This window comes from Ranitomeya imitator, chromosome 5 (genome assembly GCF_032444005.1).
Source record: "Ranitomeya imitator isolate aRanImi1 chromosome 5, aRanImi1.pri, whole genome shotgun sequence".
Taxonomy (NCBI): domain Eukaryota; kingdom Metazoa; phylum Chordata; class Amphibia; order Anura; family Dendrobatidae; genus Ranitomeya; species Ranitomeya imitator.
The window spans coordinates 553,712,592-553,739,094 of NC_091286.1; the positions used below are offsets into that span (position 1 = coordinate 553,712,592).

The following is a 26,503-nucleotide window of genomic DNA, read 5'->3' on the forward strand; positions in this document are numbered from 1 at the left end:
CTTTTTACTGTTAATTGCCTGTCTTACTTCTTTGTTTAGCCACATTGGGTTTTTCCTATTTCTAGTCCTTTTATTCCCACAAGGTATAAACCGCTTACACTGCCTATTTAGGATGTTCTTAAACATTTCCCATTTATTATCTGTATTCTTATTTCTGAGGATATTGTCCCAGTCTACCAGATTAAGGGCATCTCTAAGCTGGTCAAACTTTGCCTTCCTAAAGTTCAATGTTTTTGTGACTCCCTGACAAGTCCCCCTAGTGAAAGACAGGTGAAACTGCACAATATTGTGGTCGCTATTTCCTAAATGCCCAACCACCTGCAGATTTGTTATTCTGTCAGGTCTATTAGATAGTATTAGGTCTAAAAGTGCTGCTCCTCTGGTTGGATTCTGCACCAATTGTGAAAGATAATTTTTCTTGGTTATTAGCAGAAACCTGTTGCCTTTATGGGTTTCACAGGTTTCTGTTTCCCAGTTAATATCCGGGTAGTTAAAGTCCCCCATAACCAGGACCTCATTATGGGTTGCAGCTTCATCTATCTGCTTTAGAAGTAGACTTTCCATGGTTTCTGTTATATTTGGGGGTTTGTAACAGACCCCAATGAGAATTTTGTTACCATTTTTCCCTCCATGAATTTCAACCCATATGGACTCGACATCCTCATTCCCTTCGCTAATATCCTCCCTTAAAGTGGACTTTAGACAAGACTTTACATAGAGACAAACCCCTCCTCCTCTCCGATTTTTACGATCGTTTCTAAACAGACTGTAACCCTGTAAGTTAACTGCCCAGTCATAGCTTTCATCTAACCATGTCTCGGTTATTCCCACTATGTCAAAGTTACCTGTAGATATTTCTGCTTCTAGTTCTTCCATCTTGTTTGTCAGGCTTCTGGCGTTTGCGAGCATGCAGTTTAGAGGATTTTGTTTTGTTCCAATCTCCTCACTGTGGATTGTTTTAGAAATGTTCTTACCTCCCTTCAGAGTATGTTTTCCTGGGTCGTCTTTGTTCGAGTCTAATGTTTTTCTTCCCGTCCCCTCTTCTTCTAGTTTAACGCCCTCCTGATGAGTGTAGCGAGTCTTCTGGCGAATGTGTGTTTCCCAGGTTTGTTGAGGTGTAGTCCGTCTCTGGCGAGGAGTCCATCATACCAGTAATTCACACCGTGGTCCAGGAATCCAAATCCTTGTTGTCTGCACCATCGTCTTAGCCAGTTGTTTGCATCAAGGATCCTGTTCCATCTCCTGGTGCCATGCCCGTCTACTGGAAGGATAGAAGAAAAAACTACCTGTGCATCCAGTTCCTTTACTTTCTTCCCCAACTCTTCAAAGTCCTTGCAGATTGTCGGTAGGTCCTTCCTTGCCGTGTCATTGGTGCCAACATGTATCAGAAGAAATGGGTGGACGTCCTTGGAGCTGAAGAGCTTTGGTATCCTATCGGTCACATCCTTGATCATCGCACCTGGAAGGCAGCATACTTCTCTTGCAGTTATGTCCGGTCTGCAGATGGCTGCTTCTGTGCCTCTCAGTAGTGAGTCTCCCACCACCACCACTCTTCGTTGCTTCTTGGCTGTACTTTTTGCTGTCACTTGTTGCTGTGTGCCCTTTTCTTTTTTGCTTGCTGGTATTGCTTCATTCTTAGGTGTGCCATCTTCATCCTCTACAAAGATTTGATATCGGTTCTTCAGTTGTGTGGTTGGTGATTTCTCCATGGTCTTCTTGCTTCTTTTGGTCACATGCTTCCACTCATCTGCTTTTGGAGGTTCTCTGACACTTTTTTCACCTTCTGTGACCAGTAGAGATGCTTCTGTTCTGTCTAGAAAGTCTTCATTCTCTTTGATGAGTTTCAAAGTTGTTATTCTTTCTTCCAGACCCCGCACCTTTTCTTCTAAAAGGGCCACTAGTCTACACTTCTGACAGGTGAAATTGGATTCTTCTTCTGGTCGATCTGTGAACATGTAGCACATGCTGCAGCTCACCATGTAGGTTGTCACATCTGCCATGTTGCTCCTAGATCCTGCTGACTTGCTGTGTGTTTTCCTTCTTGTGTAATCTACTCAGCCAAGCTCTCTTGCAATTATGTCCTACAGGCAAAAAAGTTTGGTGATTCTTTCCAAGCAGCTGGTCCCGGCTGTACCCAACGATCTTCTAGCTTAGGGAGACTCTTCGCTTTCCCAGAAGGCACCTGGAATATGCAAATTAGCCTCCTCAAGCTTGAATCCCTGGTTTGGTGATGCTTTCGAAGCAGCTGGTCCCGGCTGTACCCAACGATCTTCTAGCTTAGGGAGACTTCGCTTCTCCCAGAAGGCACCTGGAATATGCAAATTAGCCTCCTGAAGCTTGAATCCCTGGTTTGGTGATGCTTTCGAAGCAGCTGGTCCCGGCTGTACCCAACGATCTTCTAGCTTAGGGAGACTTCGCTTCTCCCAGAAGGCACCTGGAATATGCAAATTAGCCTCCTGAAGCTTGAATCCCTGGTTTGGTGATGCTTTCGAAGCAGCTGGTCCCGGCTGTACCCAACGATCTTCTAGCTTAGGGAGACTTCGCTTCTCCCAGAAGGCACCTGGAATATGCAAATTAGCCTCCTGAAGCTTGAATCCCTGGTTTGGTGATGCTTTCGAAGCAGGTTGTACTAGGTTCTCGAACATCGTGCATTCCTGCGGTACAGTGGGCACAGTTCCATACTAGGCAGCTACAAAAATTTGTATTGCAGGAGGATATTCAGAATAGAGGATGTCTGGATAAAATAGTTTTCCTAAAGTCGGAAGTGTTACACTCCCTTAGATGGTGGTTGGATCAGAAAAATCTTTCAAAGGGGGTTCTATGGGTAATCACCCCTTCTAGTATAGTGACCACAGATGCTAGTCCTGAAGGCTGGGGGGCACATTTTCAGGATCAATGGGTTCAGGATCTTTTGGTCCAGCTCAGATCTTAATAATTCCTCGAATGTCAAAGAGTTGAGGGCTATATATTATTCCCTACTTCACTTTCTCCCTCAGCTCAGCGGCTCTCATACAAGAGTATTCTCCGACAACACCACTGCGGTGGCTTATCTGAACCATCAAGGAGGTACGCGGTCGGACAAACTCAGGGAGGTGGCATCAGACATCATGGAGTTAGCCGAAGGTCATCTGCTATCACTATCAGCAGTACACATCAGAGGCACAGACAACTTTCGTGCCGATTACCTCAGCCGTCACACTCTTCATCAGGGGGAATGGATGCTAAACAGGAAAATTTTCAAATTGATAATAGCTCGATGGGGTGTTCCTCAAATAGACTTGTTTGCCACAAGAGCCAACCGGCAGGTCAAGGTGTTTGCCTCTCTAAACAGGGAGGACAAGCCAGACATACTCGATGCCCTCCAGGTGCCATGGACATTCGACTTGGCCTATGCTTTCCCTCCATGGAATCTATTGCCTATAGTAATAAGAAAAATAAGGGAGGAAGGCGCAAGAGTGTTGTTAATAGTCCCATTCTGGCCCAAAAGGCCATGGTTCTCATGGCTGAGGGCGATGTCAGTGTCAGATCCATGGATTCTGCCTCAGTCCAAGGACTTGCTCTCTCAGGGTCCATTCCTCCATCCTCAGGCAAAGGGCATGAACTTAACTGCATGGAGTTTGAGAGGCGGTTACTAAATCTCAGGGGGTTTTCTAATGGGTTAATTGATACTCTTATGAAAAGCAGAAAACCTTCAACTACCAGGATTTACGTCAGAATTTGGAAAAAGTTTCTTCAGTTCCAGATACTACACAACTTTCCTCTGAAGTTCCTATATTTCCGATGTTGGAATTTCTACAAAAAGGTCTGGAATTAGGACTCTCCAAACCTGAAGTTTCAGGTTTCAGCCTTAGGAGCCCTTTTTAATTATGACGTTGCGGGTAATAAATGGATATCCCAGTTTATATCTGCTTGTGAGAGATCGAAACCAATTAGCATACCTCTAGTTCCTCAGTGGGATCTATCGATGGTTCTAAATGCATTGACACAACCACCTTTTGAGCCTCTCCATACAGCCTCACTAAAAAATATTTCGTTGAAGACTGTATTATTAGTGGCGTTAGTTTCTGCCAGAAGAGTAAGTGATCTTCATGCATTATCTATAGATCCTCCCTTTTTAGTGGTAGCATCAGATAGGATACTTTTAAAAACAGATCCTTGTTATCTCCCTAAGGTGGCCTCTACCTTTCATAGATCCCAGGAGATCTTGTTACCTACCTTTTATGAGAACCACTCAACTCCAGAAGAAGAAAGACTTCACACCGTAGATGTAAAAAGGACTGTCTTAGCCTATTTAGAGAGAACTAGGGACTGGAGGAAGAGTAGGGCTCTCTTTGTGTCTTTCCAGGGTAAAACCAAAGGTGCCAGTCACAAAGAACACATTATCTCGCTGGATCAGAGAAGCCATAATCTTGGCGTATAAAGCTAGAGGAAGAGATCCTCCAATGCATGTAGGAGCGCACTCTACAAGAGCCTTGTCGACTTCCTGGGCAGAAAGGGCGAATGTGCCAATAGACCTTATATGTAAGGCTGCAACTTGGTCTTCACCTAATACCTTCTACAAGCATTATAGATTAGATCTATCCTCTGCTTCTGATCTGACATTTGGTGTATCGGTCCTTGATTCAGTAAACCCACCCAGTCTATAGTCTCTGTAATTCTCTCTAGTGGGTGCTGTCGTGGCGGATAGAAAATACTGGATTACTCTCCGGTAATGCTCTTTTATAGAGCCCACGACAGCACCCGTTCACATCCCTCCCTTTTCTGTATATAGTTGCACATGGTGCTTTTTTAGTGAGGTGTAAATATTAGAAAGATGTAGTATGAGGTTGTAAATATGTATATATATGTATATACCTGAACCTGTTAACTAAAACCTGGGGCATTTTATTCTAATCGCACACACTAGATAATCATCTGATCCAAATTATGTTAACAGAGCAGTTCTACTACACCTCGTGTATGCAGCTGAGGAATAGCATATTCAGCATGCTCAATGTTTATGTATTCATTTTTTTTATTATTAAACTGGAAAATGAGCTTTGCCTAATGTATATTGCAGCAACATATTCTCACTCATGTAAAATAAACAAGCATGTTTCACCATCTGATTTTCTTCTAGTTAGTAATGCCGGAGTCACACTACTGTACAATATGGCTGAGTGCTATGAGAAACATCGCATAGCACTCGGCCCAGTGTTACTCTATGGGGCTAGCTAAGAACAGCGATTATTTTCTCATGCTGAATCTGCATGCGAGAACAAATGCTGCACGCCGCAATTGGCACTGAAAGAGACTTGGCCGAGTCTCAACTCAGTTGCACCCATATAAGTCTATGGGTGCGAGTGATACAGCACTCGGCTTTACGCCGATGCCGGCAGTGGGGGTGAAGGAGAAATTACTTTCGCCGCCGCCTCCGCAGCTGTGCTCCAATCCTCTCTGTGCAAGAGGATCCGAGCACAGTAGAATGACACTCGGGTCCCACTTTCAGGAGCTAAGGGTCATTGGCATATTGCATAAAATGCTATACCCTAGTGTGACTCCAGCCTAATGGTCTGACCCATACTGATAAATGTTAGAGAGCAATTATAAAACCAAAAAACACATGGGCCACCTGCATAGCGAACAAGTCGGTAGAAACCTGTTCACACCACCAAAGAACTTGAAGACACAAAAGCGCACAGAGGTCAAAAAATACTGTTGTAAAAAAGTCACAGTAAATAAGCAAGTGCTAGTCAAAAAATGAAAAAATACAGGGTATTTAGTTAATGTTTGTTTTTGCAAAAAAAGTATGTTAAGCTGCTCCACCAATCGCCAAGGTATACCCATAATAGAGCAGTCCTGTCTAATGTATATAATCCCTATCTGATGTATTTAAAAACCTGATCATCTCTATAGTACCTGTATGAGCAGGGTGGATTGGTGGAGCAGCTTAACATACTTTTTTTTGCAAAAAAACTTATTAACTAAATACCCTGTATTTTTTCATTTTTTGACTAGCACTTGCTTATTTACTGTGACTTTTTTACAACAAAGTACGGTAAATGTTAGAGAGGCTGGGTTCTCGTGGGCAACTTTGCAAGCTGAAACCAGCAGGTAATGCTTACTTTAAACTTTTCATTCCCTTAGAAAGTTCTTGCTTTGGCTGAAAAAAACAGTAAAAAACCGCATATGTACATAATTCCTTTTTAACATGGTACGTGCCCAATGTAACAGCACCATTGGAAATAGAGAGCAAACACAGATACTGTTGAAGAATGCCCGATCACTTATAATTTCAGACATGGAATTGAAAAGTGAGTGTATATACACAACGGTGGGTGGGTGTTTTATCTTTTTTATTTATTTTTTAAAATTCAGCCTCCCAAAGATTGCAGTAAGGCACGGCGCACACTTATCTTGCACTAAATGCTTACATAGTTTCCATGTAATTTTCTGAAATACATGACAGAACCCCTGGTGGAAAATTCCCTATGAGGCAGATGGAGGCACCGCTCTCTGTCCTATGATCATGCAATGTCCGTTATTTTAGGCGTCCATAAAAGCATGCTCCACCACAGTTCTGTGCACTTCTGTAAAGGAAACCGCTGAACAGAGGCCATATGGAGTCCAGAGTAACTCCGCTGCCTCAAAGAGGTATCATTTCCAAAATGGGGTCACTAGAGGGGATTTCTGCTCTTAAAGCACTTGGGGGCTCTGTATATGGAGTCCACAAACTATTCTAGGAAAGTCTGTGCTCCAGGAGGCAAATAGCACTCCCAGGTCTCGTTGTGTGGCTAAGTAGTGGTGTACAGCCACATATTGGGTATTTCTACATTCAGCCGAAATTGTGGGAGAAATTTTGGTGCCATTTTTACCCATTTCCCAGTGTGAAAATGTCAAATCTGGGACAAAAACATGACTTTTGTGGTAATGTAATTTTTTTTTTTTTCTCTTCACCCATGACTGCACACCTGAGAGAGGGATCCGCCCAGCCAGGACTGGAAACCTATTGAAAATAAAAGGGCTGTACCTCTCCCTCACTTCAGTTGGGTTCCCTGTCCTGACTGAGACCCCAGTGCTGAAAACACAATGGTTTTAAAGATGCTTTTTCCACTCGCCCACGCCTGCCCCAGCACTGGAAGTACAGGCAGGGCGCCTGTACGTCGGCCTTCAGGTAGTGGAAGTGCCGTCCGCAGGTCCTGTGGGGCCTTGTCGCACGTGTGGGCATAGGAGCAGCGCAGTCAGGGGTTCTGGGGCTCTTCTGTGGCTGCCGCTCTCCCTCCTCTGCCTGCTGCTCCATGGAGCTGACTTCCGGGTCCATGCGGCTGGCGTTGCATGCAAGGCACGCTGGGAATGGGGGCGCCCGTGTGACGTCAGTAACTGTGTGCCGGATCCAAGATGGCGGTGCCCATGGCGAATGTCTGCTGTGGTCCGTGGACTCTAGATGCGTCCTGGCAGGGTGTGGAGGGGCATATTATGGGCACGGGAGGTGGCGGAGAGCTCAGTGGATTCCTCCTTAAATGGAGGGATGACCACAGAGGAAACACTTGTGTCCGAAGCTTCCCATTATTGAGGATCACACAGGACAGCAGCACCAGGAGCTCTCACCAGGCTCTATGTCTGGTCATCAGTGCATTAAGAGGAGTTGCTGCTCAAATGGAAGGAGTGGTGTCTGACCGGAGGTCGCAGGACTCCTCAGCATCCAGGAGGGATGTAGTCCGTACTCCTGATCAGCCTCCAATTCTGGTACTCTTGATTTCTGCTTGATTACCAGGTGCCAAGGAAGGCTAGTGCCAAGTTAAAGAACAAAGAATGTGCCCTTTATAAAGTCCCACTAGCAGTTCAGGGGCAGAAGAATCTCTGCGCTGACAGTATACAAAGCTAGCCAGTTTCCTACTCCACACTGATGAGGGGCAAAAACCCTGAAACAGCTGTCTGTGGATGGACACCATGCTTGGCATAGGTGGTTTTCCTTTATTGGATGTTTTCCTTAATTGGATAGTGCCCTTCCCTTGGTTGTTCCTTCCCGGGGAAAGGCCTGGCTATTCACTGCCTGCGTTGAGAAACACGTGATGGTGTCTCTGCAGTTCCTCTACATGCACTCTCAGGTAAAGGGCTTCCATCTGGCAACCTGGAATTTGAGAGGGAGTGAGTCAGCAGGGATTCTCACCAGGGCTAGTCTCCACCCTGTTGAATAGTAGGAAATTAATTGCATCAAAAATCTATGGTAGGACATGGAAAAAGTTCCTTAAGTTTCTAGGGCAACCTGTGGGGTGTGGTGCTCTGGTAGGAGCTATTCTAGAATTTCTGCAGGTGAGTTTGCAACTAGGGTTGGCAACCAATACTCTCAAGGTACAGGTGTCTGCATTAGGGGCCTTGCATAATAGCAACCTAGCATCCAATAGGTGGGTGTAATGTATTATTAAGTCCTGTAGTAGGTCTAGACCGGTCATAATTCAGAAAATTCCTCCATGGGACCTGAACCTAGTTTTACAGGCACTAACTAGGAGTCAATTTGAGCCCTTACAGGAGTTATCAGCAAAATTCCTCACGCTTAAAATGGTGTTGCTGGTGGCATTGACATCAGCCTGTAGGGCATACAAGCCCTGTCTATATGCCCTTCATGCACACAGGTATTTGGGGACAGGGTGGTTTCTAAGGCCGGATCTGGTCTGATCTCCCCAAGGTAGTTCTTAAGTTCCATAGGAGCCAGGAGATTACATTGCCCTCATTCTGTGATAACCCTGGAAATCCAGGGGAGGAAAAATTTTCATGCGTTAAATAAGAGGAGATCCATGTTACAGTACATGTCCATGAAAGATCACCCCTATTTGTAGCCTTCCAGGGTAGCATAAAAGGGTTACTGGGTATCCCAGAGTATCATTACCAGATGGATCAGGTAGGCCATTAGCTTGTCCTAGGAACCGGAGCGCCACACACGGCATGAGGGCATCAAGGCTCATTCCACTAGAGCCGTGGCTACATCTTGGGCAGAAAAGGCAGAGGGTATCGAATGATCAGATATGTAAGACTGCTCCCTGGTCCTCACATCTACCTTCTTTAAACACTACTGACTGAATCTGTCCTCATTCTCCAAAAATCTCTCAGGTGTGCCATCATAGGTGAAGAAACAACACCAAGGTTAATTACCAGTAGCCGGTTTTCGGGAACACATAACTGCACCTGTATATTCTCCACCCCACCCCCTCACTCTTTTGGTGTGCACTTTATTTGGGGAGAAATAGATAATGTATAGTTTGCCATGTGAACTAACCAGGGGGACCTCTCATGCTCTGTAAACCAACTGAAGTGAGGGAGGGGTGCCTCCCTTTATTTTCAGTAGGTTTCCTGTTCTGGCTGGGTGGATCCCATAACCAAACCATAGCAGTAAAATCTGAACTATAATATGGCGCTCCTTCTCTTCTGAGCATTGCACTGTGCCTGAAAAGTATTTCCCATTTACATGTAGGGTATTGGCACACTCAGGAGAAATTTTTATAACAAATGGGTCCATTTTTTTTTTTTTTTTCCTATTAACCCTTGGAAAAATTAAAAACTTTGGGCTAAGGACGGTTTCACACTAGTGTTTGTGTCCGCAGCGTACCTCTTTCCTTCAGACCCGCATATATCCGCATCCATCCTGCGTACCTATATTTAACACTGTGTACGCAGGGACATGCGTTGGATACGTCCCTTTGTGTCGTTTTGACGTGCCCGCCGAATGCAACATTTTAGTGATAAAAATGTAATTTATTCTTTCTTCTCTGCATAAGAGTATGAAATTCTGAGGCAAATGTGGTGTCAATATGACCATTGCACTCCTAAATGAATTAATTAGGGAGTGTAGTTTGAAAAATGAGGTGATATATAGGGGAGTTTCTGCTGTTCTGGCATTTCAGGGGCTTTGCCAATGTGACATGGCACCCTCACACCTTTCCAGAAAATCTGAACTCCAATATGGCGCTTCTTCATTGCTGAGCCTTGCACTGTGCCTCCAAAAGTAGTTTTTGACCACACATGGGGTATCTGCGTACTCAGGAGAAATTGAACACCAAACTTTGAGGTCCATTTTCTCCTGCTATCCTTGTGGGAAATTATTATTTTTTTTTTCACAGCTCTGTTATAAATTTCTGTGAAACACCTGGGGCTCAAGGTGCTCACTGCAAATATAGAGAAGTCCCTTGAGGGGCCTAGTTTCCAAAATGGGGTCACTCCTGGGGGAGGGGGGGTGTTCCACTGTTTAGGCAAACCAGGTGTGCTTCAAAAGGGACATGGCGTCACCTTTTGATTCGACCATTTTTGCTTTAAAAATAATTAAACTGTTCCTTCCCTTCTGAGCCCTGCTGTGTGTCAATGCAGTACTTTTTCCCACATATAGGGTATTGGCGTACTCGGGAGAGATTGCACAACATATTTTGAGGCCCATTTTCTCTTGTTACCCTTGTGAAAATAAATTTGAGTAAGGCCGGGGTCACACTGGCGACTTAAATGAGTTAGTGCAATGTGATAAAAAAATTGCATTGCACTCGGATCAATGTTAATCTATGGGGCAGCTCCCAGCAGCCGACATTTTTATTTATTTATTTATTTTTTCTCGGCCGTTTTCTTTGGTCAGAGGAAATCGCAGCATGCAAGCCAATGCAAGTATATGGGTGCGATGAAAAATCGAATTCCAAACGGACCACAAGTGTGACTTGCGAGCAATATACACCGGTGTTCTATAGCGGTGGGATATGGGGTAATAAGGGGTTGATGTCACCTTGCTATTGTAAGGTGACATTAAGCCTGGTTAATAATGGAGAGATGTCAATAAGACGCCTATCCATTATTAATCCAATATTAATAAAGGGTTAAAAAAACACACATTATGAAGTATTTTAATGAAATAAAAACACATGGTGTTGTTATAGCTTTATTATACGCTCAATCCAAATTATGACACTTTGCAGCGCCCCAGAGTCCTGGTTGCTGCAGTAATGTCACTCTTCCACCAGGGGGAGTTATGTTACGTCTGATGGCACCGAAGGAGTCCACCCTGCCAGGTATCACAAGACCCACAGCACACTTCACACTCCAAGCCACCAGGGGGAGTTAAGGATTCTATCTACTAGGCCACTCCTCACAGATGGGTAAAACTGGTGGGTTGGTTAGAAAGTGAGGGAGAAGCTGAGAGCAGGAGGAAGAGAGAGAGGCTGGGAGAAGCTGGAAGGAGAAGGTGAGAGGGAAGGAGCTGCCTGGGCTCGGCCCAGGAGACGCCTGTCAAGCAGACAGAGGAGAAGGAAAGGACATTGGAGGCTCAGCAAGATAGAAAGACACGGAGCTGCGCCTGCACTACATTGCGGCAGTATCCCTAGAAAGGACACGAAGCGAAGTGTGTTCGTAGGGAGTGAGACACGAAGTCACGGCAAAGGAGTATAGAAAACCAGAAGGAGTTCTGTCCTGTGAGAGGCTGCCTTTCTGGAGCGTGGACCGGTAGCCGGAGCACCGAGGGAGTAATAGACTCTATGCTTTACTTCAGAGACCGGCAGTGCAGTCAATTCCAAGTTGGCTGTCCGACCTAAGAACCTAAGCAGACAAGGTGGCAACGTGGAGGAGGGGCGACACTAGGGTCCCTATAAAATAGCCTCAGGCCACCACCGTCATACGGGTTTGTCCTATCCATCTGGGGGACAGAGAGAAGAGAAACATCTACAAAAGTTGTGAGGACCTCACCGAATTGCTCAGCAGGGGGGTACTACAATGCCTGAGTGCTAGTAGGTAGGCTGCTGACTTCCACCTGGACAAGGGGGACTCTGGAAGTGTCATCGGACTGGCTGGACCCTGCCTACCCTGTAATCCTGTACTCTGGACTGCGGATGCAAAAGCCTTCAGTAAAGGTAAAGAGACTGCACCCACTGTGTCCTCGTTATTAACTGCGCCTCACATCATGACCATCTGCACTACTGCGAAGCCCTGGGGAAACACTTCACCTGTGGGAAGGTATTCCATCTAGCTGCCATAACATCACCCCAGTGGACCCCTAAGCAACGTCGGTCACCCTGACCAAATACCACAGGTGGCATCACGAACACTTCACAAACTTACATCACCTAATTGGGTGCCCCTCATAGGGCCACGGTCCAGGTCAGGCCACCGTGACATCCTCAAGAAAGGAACTGAAGGACCCGGTACCGAGTACCCCATTGCCCTTACGTTGGGGGCTGCCGCAACTTGTCTTCTGAAAAAAGTTAAAATAAAAAAACTACAATATCCCATACCTATCCATGTCTAGTCATGCCCCATGATGTAAATCCATCTGAAGGGGTTAAATAATTTTACAAGCAGGAGCCTGCTAATGCAGCTGCCCCTGGCTGTAAAAACTGTGGAATGAATGGAATGCAGGGGAACGTAGCTACCTAGACTTGCGGTGCTGCTCCCCCTCGTGGCATAAACTCATATGAACTCCAGCGTGGGAATTTTTCTGAATATTTTCTCACGCTAGAGTCAACTTTAATCAACTTCTGGACCAAATCCTGACTGATAGTAGTCCATTCTTGCATAATCAATGCTTGCATTTTGCCAGAATTTGTTGGTTTTTGTTTGTCCACCTGTCTCTTGATGATTGACCACAAGTTCTCAATGGGATTAAGATCTGGGGAGTTTCCAGGCCATGGACCCAAAATCTCTGTTTTGTTTCATGAGCCATTTAGTTATCACCTTTGCTTTATGGCAAGGTGCTCCATCATGCTGGAAAAGGCATTGTTGGGCGCCAAACTGCTCTTGGACGGTTGGGAGAAGTTGCTCTTGGAGGACATTCTGGTACCATTCTTTATTCATGGCTGTGTTTTTAGGCAAGGCTGTGAGTGAGCCGATTCCCTTGGCTGAGAAGCAACCCCACACATGAATGGTTTCAGGATGTTTTACAGTTGGCATGAGACAAGACTGGTGGTAGCGCTCACCTCTTCTTCTCCGAATAAGCTGTTTTCCAGATGTCCCAAATAATCGAAAAGGGGATTAATCAGAGAAAATGACTTTGCCCCAGTCCTCAGCAGTCCACTCCCTGTAACTTTTGCAGAATATCAGTCTGTCCCTGATGTTTTTTCTGGAGAGAAGTGGCTTCTTTGCTGCCCTCCTTGAAACCAGGCCTTGCTCAAAGAGTCTCCGCCTCACAGTGCGTGCAGAAGCACTCACACCAGCCTGCTGCCATTCCTGAGCAAGCTCTGCACTGCTGGTAGTACGATCCCACAGCTGAAACAGTTTTAAGATACGGTCCTGGCGCTTGTCTTTCTTGGGCGCCCTGGAGCCTTTTTGACAACAATGGAAGCTCTCTCCTTGAAGTTCTTGATGATTGCATAGATTGTTGACTGAGGTGCAATCTTTGTAGCTGCTAACTGTTACTATGCTATCATGGGAAAAATTTTAAATGTTCATTTTTTTTTTTTCTCCTTCCACATTCCATTAATTACACTGAAGCACCTGACTGGTTAATAAACTTTTTTTGTTGAATGTGTTTTTTAGATTGGTGTCAACTAGTGTTGAGCATTCCGATACCGCAAGTATCGGGTATCAGCCGATATTTGCAGTATCTGAATTCCGATACCGAGTTCCGATATTTTTGTGATATCGGGTATCGGGATTAAGATTAATGTGTAAAATAAAGAATAAAAATAAAAAATATTGATATACTTACCCTCTGACGCGCCCTGGTCGTCACCGCTGCAACCGCCTTGCTTTCGTTCCGAAGAATCATGTGACCGCTCACGCGACCAATCACAAGCCGCGACGTCATCGAAGGCCCTTTACGCGCTCATTCTTCGGAACGAAAGCAAGGCGGTTGCAGCGGTGACGACATGGGCGCGTCAGAGGGTAAGTAAATCAATATTTTTTTATTTTTATTCTTTATTTTACACATGAATATGGATCCCAGGGTCTGAAGGAGAGTTTCCTCTCCTTCAGACCCTGGGATCCATTACGGGATACCTTCTGATATTTGTGTCCCATTGACTTGTATTGGTATCGGATATCGGTATCGGCGATATCCGATATTTTTCGGATATCGGCCAATACCATCAGATATCGATACTTTCAAATATCGGACGGTATCGCTCAACACTAGTGTCAACTTTTGGGTATTTTCTGTCATATATAGACCCCATAGCCTCTTCAATTATGATGTGGCCATACAAATTTTTTTTTATTTTTTTGAGAAATGGGTGGACAACTTTTAACCCTTTGCATCACAATTTTTGAAACCATTTTCTTTTGTTGGGAAGCTAAGTAGACACGTTGAAAATTATTTAACTATTTTGTGTGGCATATATTTTTTTTTTTATGTCCTTAAATCAGAGTTAAGTTTGAAAATTGCTACATTTTTCTTCAGCTTTCAAATTTTTTTTATTTTTGTTTACAAAGAAATGTAAGTCATGATAGTGGTAAAAAAACCTTTCATTATGAAGTACAAAAGGTCGTGAAAAAACAATCTCCAAATTAGTGGGAGCCGTGGAAGCGTTCCAGAGTTACCACCTCCTAGAGTGACACTGTTCAGGAACTGTAAAATTTAGCAGGATCATGAAGGTGCGAACAAGTTTTGGGGGTGAAGGGGCTAAATACCTAGAGCTGAGAAAAATGTTCAGAAGGCTGAACATATGAACAGCAAAGTTATTTTAGAATGTAAGAAATGAATATGAATGGTCTTTCATGTGTGGGTTTTTTTTTTTCGTCCTTTCTTCCCCATGCATATTTTGGCGAGGACTTGTTCCACGTAACCTACAAAAAGTCTGCATTTACTGTAAGGCTGGAGTCACACTACCGTATTTCTCGTGCGATAATCGCATCGCACTTCATGGACTGGCCGACACCTCTCCTGACCTGAGCATGACAGCATGATGGATTACTATGCAGCTGTCAAGCTCAGGTCAGGAGAGCTGTCAGCCAGTACAAGTTTTATGATGCGATTCTCGCAGGAGAAATATGGCAGTGTGACTCCAGCCTAACTTTTTTAAAATCCCACCAAGGCCACAATGTGTGAGTGCAACCTACAGGGGATTTGTAGATTTCAACACAAGCCAAAAATATGGGCTTACACCATGATTTTTTTTGCAGAGTAGATGTTTTCATGCCGGTAAGTGAACTGATGGCCCCAATGGAGCAGCGTTTTGTATAGTTGCATGTTTTGTAGCTATGAACAAATTCTTCTAAAGGCGGTGTTCACACATTGATAATCCAGTGTGTTTCTTTGAAGCAAATTTCCAGAAATATTGTGAAAACGCAGTAATTCTAAAAGTTGTTGAAAAACTGATCGGTAATAGATTGTGTGAACACTGCCAATGGCTGACACATTTGTAGGATTAGAAACCATGTTTTTCTGGAAAGTAGATTTGAAAGAAATATGGATGTAAACTAGAGTTCAACCACTACTTCGACAACCTGCTTCTTAGATACTATATTTCACCCCTCATATATTTCACCCCTCATAAAATAAAGATGCCATATATTCACCTCCCGTGCTGGCGCCATTCCAGCAATGTCTGCGCTGGGTGTCCTGAGGCTCTTGGGACATTGCTATACCACGTGAGTCTTGCTAATGTGCTGGAGTGCTCACACCTCCCCTTAATGTCTGATGTTCATACAAAATAAGTATGAGCCAATAGCTGCAGTGCTCATGTGGCATAAAGTCACATGGACCTCAGGAGACATTACTGGTATGGGATGTGAATATATGGAATTCTTATTTTACAGGGAGCAATATTGTATTTAAGAAGGGTTTGTAGTGAAATTTACATCTAAAGAATTGTTCTTGCTCATTTGTCTATAGCAAAGCCCTTTGCAAATTATATCTTTTGAAAAAGCTGAAGGTGTTACTTGACAAACGGGAATGAAACGGGAATGAAAAAGGAAAGCGGTTGTGGATATACAGTAAAGAAAATACCGTAAGTATTTTATACACTGTCTTTTTTTGCAAGTTTTCCCACCTACAAATAATGGAGGTTTGTAAATTTGTAATTTTTACCTCCAGTACAATTCAACCGTGAGAAACAGAATATAAAAACCAGAAAATCACATTGAATGATTTGTGAATTGCATTTTAATGCATGAAATATTGTATAAGCCGAGTTTTTCAGCACTTTTTTTTTTTTTTATGCTGGAAAAAGCCTCCCTCAGCTTATACTCGAGTCGGGGTCCCACATCATGAAGAGGGAGCGGGAGCAGTGGGTCATGGGAGGCAGGAGCCGGCAGCTGCAGCCAACTCATGTGTCTGCTGCTAATGAGAAATGAATAAAAAGTGGATATTTATTTCTCTTTAATAGTGGGCACAGTAGTCACAGCTGCTGGCTTCCTGCAGCTGCCAGGCGATCACGTGTGCCCGCTACTAAAGGGAATGAATATTCACTGCACTCCACCCCTGCAGCTGATGGCATCAAATCAAGATGCTGCGATTGGAGACCAGGGAGGGTAAGTAGGATAGGGATGAGGGGACAATGAATACCAGGCTTACAATCGAGTCAATAAGTTTTCAGTTTTTTTTTTTTTGTGGCAAAATTAAATGCCTCGGCTTTGCTTTAACTTGGCTTATACTCAAGTATATACGGTAATTATTTGATTGCCTACCAACCAGGAAGAATTCTGGCTCTCAGACATGTTCTTCTTTAACCCCTTCCCGACCTTTGACGCCACGTAGGCGTCATGAAAGTCGGTGCCATTCCGACCCATGACGCCTATGCGGCGTCATGGAAAGATCGCGTCCCTGCAGATCGGGTGAAAGGGTTAACTCCCATTTCACCCGATCTGCAGGGACAGGGGGAGTGGTAGTTTAGCCCAGGGGGGGTGGCTTCACCCCCTCGTGGCTACGATCGCTCTGATTGGCTGTTGAAAGTGAAACTGCCAATCAGAGCGATTTGTAATATTTCACCCATTATAACGGGTGAAATATTACAATCCAGCCATGGCCGATGCTGAAATATCATCGGCCATGGCTGGAAATACTAGTGTGCCCCCACCCCACCCCTCCGATCGCCCCCCCACCCCCCCGATCTGGCCGGTACACTGCTCCGGCTCCCCTCCGTCCAGTGCTCCGCTCCCCCCGTGCTCGTGTCCGCTCCCCCCGTGCTCCAATCACCCCCCCGTGCTCCAATCACCCCCCCGTGCTCCAATCACCCCCCCTGCACTCCGATCCACCCCCCCCGTGCTCCGTTCCACCCCCCGTGCTCCATTCCAGCCCCCCCGTGCTCCGTTCCACGCCCCCCGCGCTCCGTTCCACCCCTCCCGCGCTCCGATTCCCCCCCCCGTGCTCCGATCCCCCCCCCCGTGGTCCCCCCCCACCCTATCATACTTACCGATCCAGCCGTGGTCCCGTCCATCTTCTCCCGGGCGCCGCCATCTTCCAAAATGGCGGGCGCATGCGCAGTGCGCCCGCCGAATCTGCCGGCCGGCAGATTCGTTCCAAAGTGCATTTTGATCACTGAGATATAATCTATCTCAGTGATCAAAATAAAAAAAATAATAAATGACCCCCCCCCTTTGTCACCCCCATAGGTAGGGACAATAAAAAAATAAAGAAATTTTTTTTTTCCACTAATGTTAGAATAGGGTTAGGGTTAGGGGTAGGGTTAGGGTTAGGGTTAGGGGTAGGGTTAGGGTTAGGGTTAGGGCTAGGGGTAGGGTTAGGGTTAGGGGTAGGGTTAGGGGTAGGGTTAGGGTTAGGGGTAGGGTTAGGGGTAGGGTTAGGGTTAGGGGTAGGGTTAGGGCTAGGGTTAGGGTTAGGAATGTGCACACGTATTCTGGTCCTCTGCGGATTTTTCCGCTGCGGATTTGATAAATCCGCAGTGCTAAACCGCTGCGGATTTATGGCGGATTTACCGCGTTTTTTTCTGCGCATTTCACTGCGGTTTTACAATTGCGATTTTCTATTGGAGCAGTTGTAAAACCGCTGCGGAATCCGCACAAAGAAGTGACATGCTGCGGAATGTAAACCGCTGCGTTTCCGTGCAGTTTTTCCGCAGCATGTGTACAGCGATTTTTGTTTCCCATAGGTTTACATTGAACTGTACACTCATGGGAAACTGCTGCGGATCCGCAGCGTGTGCACATACCTTTAGAATTAGGCTATGTGCACACGGTGCGGATTTGGCTGCGGATCCGCAGCAGTGTTCCATCAGGTTTACAGTACCATGTAAACATATGGAAAACCAAATCCGCTGTGCCCATGGTGCGGAAAATACCGCGCGGGAACGCTGCGTTGTATTTTCCGCAGCATGTCAATTCTTTGTGCGGATTCCGCAGCGTTTTACACCTGTTCCTCAATAGGAATCCGCAGGTGAAATCCGCACAAAAAACACTGGAAATCCGCGGAAAATCCGCAGGTAAAACACAGTGCCTTTTACCCGCAGATTTTTCAAAAATGGTGCGGAAATATCTCACACGAATCCGCAACGTGGGCACATGGCCTTAGGGTTAGGGTTGGAATTAGGGTTGTGGTTAGGGTTAGGGGTGTGTTGGGGTTAGGGTTGTGATTAGGATTATGGCTACAGTTGGGATTAGGGTTAGGGGTGTGTTGGGGTTAGTGTTGGAGTTAGAATTGAGGGGTTACCACTGTTTAGGCACATCAGGGGTCTCCAAACGCAACATGGCGCCACCATTGATTCCAGCCAATCTCGTATTCAAAAAGTCAAATGGTGCTCCCTCACTTCCGAGCCCTGACGTGTGCCCAAACAGTGGTTTACCCCCACATATGGGGTACCAGCATACTCAGGACAAACTGCGCAACAATTACTGGGGTCCAATTTCTCCTGTTACCCTTGTGAATCTAAAAAAATGCTTGCTAAAACATAATTTTTGAGGAAAGAAAAATGATTTTTTATTTTCACGGCTCTGCGTTGTAAACGTCTGTGAAGCACTTGGGGGTTCAAAGTGCTCACCACATATCTAGATAAGTTCCTTGGGGGGTCTAGTTTCTAAAATGGGGTCACTTGTGGGGGGTCTCTACTGTTTAGGCACACCAGGGGCTCTGCAAACGCAACGTGACACCCGCAGACCATTCCATCAAAGTCTGCATTTCAAAAGTCACTACTTCCCTTCTGAGCCCCGACGTGTGCCCAAACAGTGGTTTACCCCCACATATGGGGTATCAGCGTACTCAGGAGAAACTGGACAACAACTTTTGGGGTCCAATTTCTCCTGTAACCCTTGGGAAAATAAAAAATTCTGGGCTAAATAATTATTTTTGAGGAAAGAAAACGTATTTATTATTTTCACGGCTCTGCATTATAAACTTCTATGAAGCACTTGGGGGTTCAAAGTGCTCACCACACATCTAGATAAGTTCCTTTCAGGGTCTAGTTTCCAAAATGGGGTCACTTGTGGGGGGTTTCTACTGTTTAGGCACATCAGGGGCTCTGCAAACGCAACGTGACGCCCGCAGAGCATTCCATCAAAGTCTGCATTTCAAAACGTCACTACTTCAATTCCAAGCCCCGGCATGTGCCCAAACAGTAGTTTACCCCCACATATGGGGTATCACCGTACTCAGGAGAAACTGGACAACAACTTTTGGGGTCAAATTTCTCCTGTTACCCTTGGGAAAATTAAAAAATTCTGGGCTAAATAATTATTTTTGAGGAAAGAAAACGTAATTATTATTTTCACGGCTCTGCATTATAAACTTCTATGAAGCACTTGGGGGTTCAAAGTGCTCACCACACATCTAGATAAGTTCCTTTGGGGGTCTAGTTTCCAAAATGGGGTCACTTGTGGGGGGTTTCTACTGTTAAGCCACATCAGGGGCTCTGCAAACGCAACGTGACGCCCACAGAGCATTCCATCAAAGTCTGCATTTCAAAACGTCACTACTTCACTTCTGAGCCCCGGCATGTGCCCAAACAGTGATTTACCCCCACATATGGGGTATCAGCGTACTCAGGAGAAACTGGACAACAACTTTTGGGGTCAAATTTCTCCTGTTACCCTTGGGAAAATAAAAAATTGCAGGCTAAAAGATCATTTTTGAGAAAATAATTTTTTTTTTTATTTTCATGGCTCTGCGTTATAAACTTCTGTGAAGCACTTGGGGGTTCAAAGTCCTCACCACACATCTAGATTAGTTCCTTTGGGGGTCTAGTTTCCAAAATGGTGTCATTTCTGGGGGATCTCCAATGTTTAAGCACACAGGGGCTCTCCAAACGTGACATGGTGTCCGCTAATGATTGGAGCTAATTTTCCATTTAAAAAGCCAAATGGCGTGCCATCCCTTCCGAGCCCTGCCGTGCGCCCAAACAGTGGTTTACCCCCACATATGGGGTATCAGCGTACTCAGGACAAACTGGACAACAATATTTGGGGTCCAATTTCTCCCATTATCCTTGGCAAAATAGGAAATTCCAGGCTAAAAAATCATTTTTGAGGAAAGAAAAATTATTTTTTATTTTCATGGCTCTGCGTTATAAACTTCTGTGAAGCACCTGGGGGTTTAAAGTGCTCAATATGCATCTAGATAAGTTCCTTGGGGGGTCTAGTTTCCAAAATGGGGTCACTTGTGGGGGAGCTCCAATGTTTAGGCACACAGGGGGCTCTCCAAACGCGACATGGTGTCCGCTAACAATTGGAGCTAATTTTCCATTCAAAAAGTCAAATGGCGCGCCTTCCCTTCCGAGCCCTGCCGTGTGCCCAAACAGTGGTTTACCCCCACATATGAGGTATCGGCGTACTCGGGAGAAATTGCCCAACAAATTTTATGATCCATTTTATCCTACTGCCCATGTGAAAATGAAAAAATTGAGGCGAAAATAATTTTTTTGTGAAAAAAAAGTACTTTTTCATTTTTACAGATCAATTTGTGAAGCACCTGAGGGTTTAAAGTGCTCACTAGGCATCTAAATAAGTTCCTTGGGGGGTCTAGTTTCCAAAATGGGGTCACTTGTGGGGGAGCGCCAATGTTTAGGCACACAGGAGCTATCCAAACGCGACATGGTGTCCGCTAACGATGGAAATAATTTTTCATTCAAAAAGTCAAATGGCGCTCCTTCCCTTCCGAGCCTTACCATGTGCCCAAACAGTGGTTTACCCCCACATGTGAGGTATTGGTGTACTCAGGAGAAATTGCCCAACACATTTTAGGATCCATTTTATCCTGTTGCCCATGTGAAAATGAAAAAATTGAGGCTAAAAGAATTTTTTTGTGAAAAAAAAGTACTTTTTCATTTTTACGGATCAATTTGTGAAGCACCTGGGGGTTCAAAGTGCTCACTATGCATCTAGATAAGTTCCTTGGGGCGTCTAGTTTCCAAAATGGGGTCATTTGTGGGGGAGCTCCAATTTTTAGGCACACGGGGGCTCTCCAAACGTGACATGGTGTCCGCTAAAGAGTGGAGCCAATTTTTGATTCAAAAAGTCAAATGGCGCTCCTTCCCTTCCAAGCCCTGCCGTGCGCCCAAACAGTGGTTTACCCCCACATATGAGGTATCAGCGTACTCAGGACAAATTGGACAACAACTTTCGTGGTTCAGTTTCTCCTTTTACCATTGGGAAAATAAAAAAATTGTTGCTAAAAGATAATTTTTGTGACTAAAAAGTTAAATGTTCATTTTTTCCTTCCATGTTGCTTCTGCTGCTGTGAAGCACCTGAAGGGTTAATAAACTTCTTGAATGTGGTTTTGAGTACCTTGAGGGGTGCAGTTTTTAGAATGGTGTCACTTTTGGGTATTTTCAGCCATATAGACCCCTCAAACTGACTTCAAATGTGAGGTGGTCCCTAAAAAAAATGGTTTTGTAAATTTCGTTGTAAAAATGACAAATCGCTGGTCAAATTTTAACCCTTATAACTTCCTAACAAAAAAAAATTTTGTTTCCAAAATTGTGCTGATGTAAAGTAAACATGTGGGAAATGTTATTTATTAACTATTTTGTGTCACATATCTCTCTGGTTTAACAGAATAAAAATTCAAAATGTGAAAATTGCGAAATTTTCAAAATTTTCGCCAAATTTCCGTGTTTATCACAAATAAATGCAGAATTTATTGACCTAAATTTACCACTAACATGAAGCCCAATATGTCACGAAAAAACAATCTCAGAACCGCTAGGATCCGTTGAAGCGTTCCTGAGTTATTACCTCATAAAGGGACACTGGTCAGAATTGCAAAAAACGGCAAGGTCTTTAAGGTCAAAATAGGCTGGGTCATGAAGGGGTTAAAAAGTCCTCCTACTCTGCACTCATTACCTGTATTAATTGTACCTGTTTGAACTCATTACCTGTATAAAAGACACCTGTCCACACACTCAATCAATAACACTCCAACCTCTCCACCATGGCAAATACCAAAGAGCTGTCTAAGGACATGCTACAAAAAACGTTGAGAATTAACATGCTGCAAATTTGAAACTGCTTTAAATCTGCAAGGAGGAAGTATGCAATGTTTGCATGAGCTTTCAAAAATCTAATTCACTTTGCTGAGACAGTAAAATGCTGTTTTGTTTTGTTGTTTTCACGGTTAAAAACGCAACTTGTGAACATAGCCTTAAACTTATATACAGTAACAAAGGGAGCCTTTCACGCTAGATGAACCACAAGCTGCTTGAATCAGAGCCTGGTTGTGTGACTGCATCTAGGTAAGTTTTACTCTTGATGCAAAGTGGCGTTTTTGAAAAGACCCAAGGCATAAGGCATGATTCATGAAGGAGTTTTCACCAGATCTCTGTAAAACACTTTGCAACTGTAAGTTATGAAAAAAGGGTGACTCTTTGGGTTTTCATGACACTCCTGGCCAACTTCATTTACTTATAGAAAATTAGTCAGAGCTGGGGTGGGACAGACTGGAACCAAGCACTTCCAACTAGTACATGAGCACTTAAGCCACTAAAGTGGAGAAAATTATGGTAAGTGTACTTCAGTATCTAACCGGAGCAACATTTCTGGTGGTGGTGCACAACTGTTGAAGGATGCACCAATTGCGTTATGATTTTCATGCCTAATGAATTTGGCATAACTTACTGCAGTGCACAACTTGTCAAGATGTATGGAATTGCCAGTCTTCATTAACTGGACCCATAGATGGGAAAGCCAACTAGCTTTTCTCTGCTCGGCTCTACTTGATTGATCGGTTTCTGTTGTAGACTGAACTAGCCAGGTCTCTCCCTATGGTCCTTGGCTAAGCAAAGCAGCTTTTTAGAGTAAAACATGCCTGGCTGCAATAGCATGGGTAGGCGCTGATTCATGCTGCTGTGGTTGGGCACCATGAATCTGAAGATGGGTTCCTTTTTAAAAGGAATCTGTCATCCCAAAATTGGCCTACAAACTAAGGCCAACGGCATCAGGCACCGGGCCTCTCTGACCTTTCCCGGTGCCTGCGCACTACAGTACTTTGCTCTGCCCTCAACAGGGCAGACAAAGTATGCCTGCGGATTAGCCGCGGCAGGAAGAAAAGAAGAGGATGACATCGTATGAAGATGATGTAGATTATTTCATAGTTTAACTTTTTTTAAATTTATGGTTGAAGGTAGACTTCAGTCCATAAAGTTCAACCTGTAGCCTTAAATGCTTATCTAGAGAAAGGCAAAAACACCTTGAGGTAGACACCAATAGCTCCATATTGTGGGAAAAATCCTTCATGACTCCACAAATGACAATCTGACTATTTCCCTGGATCAATGTCCCAGTCAAAATCTATTATCCATCACCTGTCATATTATATTTTTCAAGAAAGTCATCCAGCCCCTTTTCTAAAAGAATCTAATGGTTGATTCATTACAAAAGTTGATTTTCTTTCTCGCTTATTAACATAATGTTCAGAACCCTAACTGATTCACAAAGATTCCCTGTTGCCGGGTAAAAATGCCCATTGTTTCTTTCATTTCTACTCTTCCCAAATTACATGTTTTTCATTTTAAATCCACTATATGCCTCCAGACATATGAGCCTTTACTTAGAGCTAACTTTTATTGTCTTTACTAAGGGTGCATGGCTCACGGGGTAATAATGTAGATCAGTCTAAAGTTATGTGGCCTTGAAAAAGACAACAACAATCAGCGCTATATAATGGCAAGATCTCTAAAAATGTATGACAGATTAAAAAATAAAAAAAACTTCGGGGAGCAACGGGAATAAGACTGCCGTAGTTTGCTGCCTCCTTCTCCCTGGTAGGGGCTTCTGCAGTGACTGAGTCATACAATGAAAATTGACCTCCTGTTTCTACATAGAGCTTAGAAGGATTCAGCTAGTTCATTTTTAATCACGTGATGTCATAGACCTAATGGAAAAGAATTTACTGGGTAGAAATGCAAAGTGAGCAATTGTGAGTACACAATGTGATATTTTAAGAGGATACAAATTTTGATGGGCATGATTCTTTAAAAGGGTAGCAAAATGGGATGTCTGGCTTTTTGAAGCGATTACTCGCCACACACATTCTGTGATTTCACGTACTTGGTCTCGATTTATTAATTTTTTAATCTTAAACTGTCATAGAAATTTATAATGTGGCTTTTTTCCCCATGACAATCACAAACTTTGGCTGGTCACCTTGCATTTCAGTTTTAGGTGGCCTTTTAAAAATGTCACGAAACTTAGAAGAGACTGTGTACTGTCCTGGAATGCTAAAAGTTGTGATATTTGCAAATATTTGTTATTTAAGGGATACTCTGAGGATTGAGGCATTGTGTCTTTGTTCATGCTCAGGGTCAGGCTAACATCAATCTGATCTGCAAACACCAACAAACACTTTAAATGCTAATTTCACATTTCAATTTTGAGCACGTCTTTCACATTCTGTAAGGCCAGCAAGACTATTATTTCAGTTTACTTCTTGCTTGTTTACTACAGAAAGATTTTTTTTTTCTTTTTTCTTTGTTCACTCATTAATTAAAACCACAAAACAAATGTTTGCAGCACTTATTCAACTTGCAAATCCACCAATTACTCCAGGATTTACGATTAAGTATTAGTTTTACCAGAAGCAAAGACTTGTAAACTTGGTACATTATGAAATTCCATTTTCTGTTTTCTAAAATTATTGGTGCAGTAGTTTTTCATTTTTCCCAATGGTTGAGTTTTCTGTGTTGGCGCTTTATTTGCTCTACATTGTCATAAAAATCCATATTCCAACATATCTGCTTATATTAGCTTACAGGTGCTTTTCACAAAATTAGAATATCAAAAAGTTAATTTATTTCAGTTCTTCAATACAAAAAGTGAAACTCCTATATTATAGTCATTACAAACAGTGATCTATTCCAAGTTTCCAAGTGTTTTTCTGTTAATGTTAATAATGACTTGGGTTTTCATTGACTGTAAGCCATAATCTCAGTAAATTAGAATACTTTATAACACCAGCTTGAAAAATTTATTTTAAAACCCGAAATGTTGGCCTACTGAAATCTATATTAAGTAAATGCACTTAATACTTGGTCCGGTCTCCTTTTGCATCACTGTGACCAAAGAGAAGAAAGTAGCGTGAAAAGGGAAGGATCGCCACAAACAATGTAACAAATAACAATATTAATTTTATTAAGGCAATTAGTTAGACAAGCAACAAACAAGTTGAAAACAATTAAAAAACCATAAAGTTAACAAGTGAACAACAGTGTGGAGGGCCTTGTAAGTGCCCCCTACACACAAAGAGACCTTCCTCCACTATGTGCATCGGGAGTGTTATGATAAAACACACTAGGCTTCTTAGGATGGTAACCAGAGCTGTGAGGCTCACCAAGATAAATCCTGCAAATTAACAGATAGCAGCAAATGAGATGACAAAATACAATCGTGGTACCAAAGACAAAAATAAGTCAACAGGATAAGGCCTGCAGACTCTCAAAATATAGTTTAATAATAATGATTAAGTAAATAAGTCTTATAACCCCCCACAAGAGCAGTTCAGTAATCCTGAAAGATGGTCAAAAAAAGGTAAATGACACTCTGGGGAAATAAACAGAGGGTTAAAGGAGGGAAAAGAAAGGGTAAGGGTACCGTCACACTGAGACGACGCTGCAGCGATACGACAACGATGTCGATCGCTGCAGCGTTGCTGTGTGGTCGCTGGAGAGCTGTCGCACAGACAGCTCTCCAGTGACCAACGATCCCGAAGTCCCCGGGTAACCAGGGTAAACATTGGGTTACTAAGCGCAGGACCGCGCTTAGTAACCCGATGTTTACCCTGGTTACCAGCGTAAAAAAAACAAACACTACATACTTACATTCCGGTGTCTGTCCCTTGCCGTCTGCTTCCTGCACTGACTGACTGCCGGCCGTAAAGTGAAAGCACAGCACAGCGCGCTGTGCTGTGCTTTCACTTTATGGCCGGCAGTCAGTCAGTGCAGGAAGCAGACGGCAAGGGACCTGACGGACACCGGAATGTAAGTATGTAGTGTTTGTTTTTTTTTACTTTTACGCTGGTAACCAGGATAAACATTCCTGGAGAAAATGATAATTACTTACGGGTAATTTGATTTTCCAGAACCATGACAGCGCCGCACGTGAGAGATGGCATCCGCCCCCAGGAACAGGAAACCTGTAGCAGAGATATAAGAATGGGGCGGCCCCTCTCTCCTCAGTTTGTTTCCA

At 43.9% G+C, this 26,503-nt stretch overlaps 1 protein-coding gene across 5 annotated transcripts in view; it reads left to right on the top strand.

Moving 5' to 3' along the window:
• SERPINE2 (serpin family E member 2) overlaps positions 1-26,503 on the top strand; it is a 117,221-nt gene that overhangs the window by 14,694 nt on the left and 76,024 nt on the right. For 3 of the 5 annotated variants that reach the window (XM_069727648.1, XM_069727650.1, XM_069727651.1), the window contains exon 2: positions 15,773-15,887. The exons of the other annotated variants lie outside the window; for them this stretch is intronic. The gene's annotated coding sequence lies outside the window, so the exon portion shown is untranslated. The remainder of the gene's footprint in view (positions 1-15,772; positions 15,888-26,503) is intronic. 5 annotated transcript variants of the gene reach the window in all.